The following is a 5612-nucleotide window of genomic DNA, read 5'->3' as shown; positions in this document are numbered from 1 at the left end:
ACACAAAATCTCTGAGAAAGGCATTGAAGTTGATAAGGCTAAGGTTGATGCAATTGAGAAAATGCCTTGCCCCACAGATATAAGAGGTATACGAAGTTTCCTAGGTCATGTTGGTTTCTATAGAAGGTTCATTAAAGACTTCTCTAAGATTTCTAGGCCACTTACCAACCTCTTGCAGAAGGATGTTCCTTTTGTTTTCGATGAGGATTGTGAGGAAGCTTTCGAAATACTTAAGAAGGCCTTGATAACCGCACCTATTGTTCAACCACCTGATTGGAACTTGCCCTTTGAAATCATGTGCGATGCTAGCGATTATGCTGTTGGTGCTGTTCTAGGACAAAGAGTTGACAAGAAGTTGAATGTCATTCACTACGCTAGTAAAACCCTAGACAGTGCCCAAAGAAACTACGCCACTACGGAGAAGGAGTTTTAGTAGTCGTGTTTGCATGTGAAAAGTTCAGATCTTATATAGTTGACTCCAAAGTCACTATTCACTCCGATCATCCTGCTATTAACTACCTTATGGAGAAGAAGGACGCTAAGCCTAGACTAATCAGATGGGTTCTCCTGCTACAGGAATTTGATTTGCACGTTGTTGACCGAAAGGGTGCTGATAACCCTGTAGCAGATAACTTGTCTAGGCTAGAGAATGTCCTTGATGACCCACGACCTATTGATGACAGCTTTCCTGATGAGCAATTGAATGTCATCCGCACTTCAGGTAGTGCACCATGGTATGCTGATTACGCAAACTATATCGTAACCAAATACATACCACCCAGTTTCACCTACCAGCAAAAGAAGAAATTCTTCTTTGATTTGAGACACTACTTCTGGGATGATCCTCACCTTTATAAGGAAGGAGTAGATGGTGTTATTAGACGTTGTGTGCCTGAACATGAACAGGGATAGATCCTGCAGAAGTGTCATTCCGAAGCCTACGGAGGACACCATGCTGGAGACATAACTGCTCATAAGGTATTGCAATCAGGTTTCTATTGGCCCACTCTCTTCAAGGATGCCCGTAAGTTTGTCTTGTCTTGTGACGAATGCCAAAGAATAGGGAATATCAGTAAGCGTCAGGAAATGCCTATGAACTATTCACTTGTCATTGACCCATTTGATGTCTGGGGCTTTGATTATATGGGACCTTTCCCGAGTTCCAGTGGGTATACTCACATCTTAGTTGCTATGGATTATGTCACTAAGTGGGTGGAAGCTATCCCCACTAGAAATGCTGATCACCACACCTCTATTAAGATGCTTAAAGAAGTCATTTTCCCAAGATTTGGAGTCCCTAGATATCTGATGACTGATGGCGGTTCACACTTCATTCATGGTGTTTTCCGCAAGATGCTCGCTAAGTATGACTTCAACCATAGTGTTGCATCTCCTTATCATCCTCAGTCTAGTGGTCAAGTGGAGTTGAGTAATAGGGAGATCAAATTGATCTTACAAAAGACCGTCAATAGATCTCGAAAGAATTGGTCTAGCAAACTTGATGATGCACTATGGGCTTATAGGACTGCTTATAAGAATCCCATGGGCATGTCGCCGTATAAAATGGTTTACGGTAAGGCCTGTCATTTACCTCTTGAGCTGGAACACAAAGCTTATTGGGAAATCAAAGAGCTCAACTTTGATTTCAAACTTGCCGGTGAGAAGCGGTTGTTTGATATCAGCTCATTAGATGAATGGAGGGCCCAGGATTATGAGAATGCCAAGTTGTTCAAGGAAAAGGTTAAGATATGGAACGACAAAAGAATACAAAAACGAGAGTTCAATGTAGGTGATTATGTCCTGCTATACAATTCTCGTTTAAGATTCTTTGCAGGCAAGCTTCTCTCTAAATGGGAAGGTCCCTACGTTGTCGAAGAAGTATATCGTTCCGGTGCCAACAAAATCAATAACACGGAAGGTAATTTTCCTAGAGTGGTAAATGGGCAAAGAATCAAGCATTACATCTCTGGTACTCCCATAAATGTTGAGACCAATATCATAACTCCAAAGGAGTATATAAGGGATGTTTATCAGCCTATTTCACACCCTGAAAACGAAGAGGTATCTGTTTTGGTAAGTAATTGGACTCCGAAACTTTTCCAATAGGAAATTTTCTCCGTTTTGGAATTTTTGGAAAATGAGAAAAATAAAAAGCAGTACAGAGAGCGCACGAGGCGGCCACAAGCTTGGTTGCCGCAGCCTCCCCCCTGGCCACGACAACAGGGCTTGTGAGCACCTCGTGTGCCTCTCGGACTTCGTTTTCTTGCGGAGCACTCCTTCTGGTCGAGAAAAAATCATTATATATACTCCCGAGGGTTTTGATCTCCGTATCGCGCAGTTTTCCTCTGTTTTTGTTTCGAGCCTGTTTCGGTTGCAGATCTACATCGTCATGACTTACCCAAAAGTTCCTAAGGACAAGATCTTCGAGAAGGTCACCAATCCCTACATCACGGAAGTATTGCAGCACCCCAATCTATCAAGATGAGCGAGGGGATGTTGCACATCCGTGATGTTGAGGGGCCTAAGAAGACCGGAAGCGTGGAGACGAGGCTCGAAGCAATGGAGCAACAAGTCTTCAAGTGCCAAGGGATGGTGGAGCGTGGACTCAACGCCAACCACATGATGATCACGGAGTTCACCAGCAATCACAAGATGGATGCCATTGACATTGGGAAGCACCTCTCCAGGCTCTATGACAGGGTTGATCAACTCCAGGGCCAGATCTATGACCCGCAGAACCAAAACTATGAGTATGAGTATAGATTTAAATCAATACGGTTGGCGGCAGATTTGAGGATTCCGGCGACTCATTCATCCTACCATGATGGAGCACCTATGCCTTGGAAGACGGAGGACCAGACTACTTCAACAACACCACCACCATCACCACCAAAGGAAGACAACTAAGCATTGGTATGGGAAATCCCCTTAGCTTTTGCCAAGCTTGGGGGAGTTGCCCTCGTATCGTATCACCTTTATATCTTTTGCTTTTACCTTTGTTTTAGTTCTTTCCTTTTCAGTTTTATTTCTTCTCTTAGTGGAATAAGTCTTTAGTGTTTAGTTTGAGTCTTTTGCCTTGTGTTTCCCCCGATGTATTCGAGCTTGCAAGCTATATAATAAAGAGTATCTTAGTTAAGGGCTTTGCTTTGTACCGTGATCAAAAGTATGAAAAGAACGATAGCATGAAAGATCATGAGATGATCTTATGGAAAGTGATAACTTCACATATAACAAGTATGATGATTGAAACTTGTTGAGAATAGACCAACATAGACCCCAGTCATTGTTGCAACTAATAAGAAGTAATAAGGAAAGAGAGGTTCACATATAAATATATCATCTTAGACACTTTCTATAATTGTGAGCACTCACCAAACTATTACATGCTTAGAAGTAGATGTTGGACAAGGAAGACAACATAATGAATTGTGTTTGCTTGGTTCCAAATAATGTTATATGATTAGAGATCCCTTAGCATGTGACGATTGCTTCCACCTCATATTATCCAAAACTCCCGCACCAAGTAGAGATACTTCTTGTGCATCCATAAACCTTCAAACCAGTTTTTCCATGAGTGTCCACCATACCTACCTATGGATTGAATAAGATCCCTCAAGTAAGTTGTCATCGGTGCAAGCAATAAAAATTGCTCTCTAATATGTATGATCTATTAGTGTGTGGAAAATAAGCTTTGTACGAACCTGTGATGAGGAAGACATAAAAGAGACAGACTGCATAATAAAGTTCTTTATCACAGGAGGCAATATAAAGTGACATTCCTCCGCACTAAGAGGACACGCATCCAAACCTCAAAAGCGCATGACAACCTCTGCTTCCCTCTGCGAAGGGCCTATCTTGTACCTTTACTTTTTGCCCTTGTAAGAGTCATGGTGATCTTCACCAATTCCTTATTTACCCTTTTGCTTGATGAACGGCATATGCTTGGGCAAGATCTATATTCATATATCAACTTGGAGTTGAGTACTTATGCTTTATTATTGTTGACTTTACACTTGAGGTAAATGGTTGGGAGGCGAAATTATAAGCCCCTATCTTTCTCTGTGACCAACTGAAACTTTGATATCATGAGTACCACGTGAGTTGTAACAATTGTGGAAAACAAAAGAGATGATTGAGTATGTACATTTGCCTTACAAGCTCTTATTTGACTCTTTCTGATGTTATGATAAATTGCAATTGCTTCAATGACTATGGACTATTGTTGGCTACTTCTCGGTAAGGTTTTTGTTTCATACTTTGCTTTGTCAAGGAATTGTTACTTTCCCATAAGAATCTCTATGATGTATTGCTGTTCTATGTGTGATCATGATGCCCTCATGTCTGTATTATGTTTTATCGACACCTTCATCCCTAAACATGTGGACATGTTTTGGGTCTTGGTTTTCGCTTGAGGACAAGCAAGGTCTAAGCTTGGGGGAGTCGATACGTCCATTTTGCATCATGCTTTCATGTTGATATTTATCGCTTTATGGACTGTTATTATACTTTGTGGAACCATACTTATGCCTTTTCTCTCTTATTTTGCAAGGTTTATTTGAAGAGGGAGAATACCGGCAGCTGGAATTCTGGACTGGAAAAGGAGCAAGTCTGAGTCCTCTATTCTGCGCAACTCCAAATGCCCTGAAAATCAACGTGGATTTTTTTGGGAATATATAAAAAATACTAGGCGAAAGAAGTGTCAGAGGGGAGCAACCAGGGGCCCACAAGCTTGGTTGCCGCGGCCTACCCCCCTGGTCGCGGCAACATGGCTTGTGGGCACCCTCGTGGCCCATTGGCCCCCCTCTTTTGCTATATGAAGGGTTTAGTCTGGAAAAAAAATTAGGGTGGAGCTTTTTCGTGGATTCGCCGCCGCCACGAGGTGGAACTTGAGTAGATCCAATCTAGAGCTCCGGCAGGACGATCGTGCCGGGGAAACTTCCCTCCCGGAGGGGGAAATCGTCGCCATCGTCATCACCAACACTCCTCTCGTCGGAGGGGGGTCATCTCCATCAACATCTTCATCAGCACCATCTCCTCTCCAAACCCTAGTTCATCTCTTGTAACTAATCTCCGTCTCGCGACTCCGATTGGTACTTGTAAGGTTGCTAGTAGTGTTGATTACTCTTTGTAGTTGATGCTAGTTGGATGATACGTCTCAAACGTATCTAATTTTTGATGGTTTCACGCTGTGATCTTGTCATATTTGGATGTTTTATGTACCTTTTATATCTTTTTTGGAACAAATTATTAATTCAGTGCCAAGTGCCAGTTCCTATTTTCTCTGTGTTTTTGGCTCTTTTCAGATCTGATTTTGGAACGGAGTCCAAACAGAATAAAATCTCCGAAATGATTTTTTCCCGAACGGAAGAAGATCAGGGGGCCTGTGGGCCAAGCCAGGAGGGTTGCAGGGAGCCCACAAGCCCCCACTCCGCCACCAGGGGGAGGCGGCGGTGGCAGGGCTTGTGGCCTCCCTGAGCGCCCCCTGACCGAGATCTTTGGCCTATATATTCCCTAAAATATAGCAAAAAATCAGGGGATCCACGAAAATACTTTTCCACCGCCGCAAGCTTCCGTTTCCGCGAGATCTCATCTGGAGACCCTTCCCGGTGCCC

Source organism: Hordeum vulgare, chromosome 5H (genome assembly GCF_904849725.1).
Source record: "Hordeum vulgare subsp. vulgare chromosome 5H, MorexV3_pseudomolecules_assembly, whole genome shotgun sequence".
NCBI lineage: Eukaryota > Viridiplantae > Streptophyta > Magnoliopsida > Poales > Poaceae > Hordeum > Hordeum vulgare.
Note: the sequence above shows the minus strand (reverse complement) of the source record.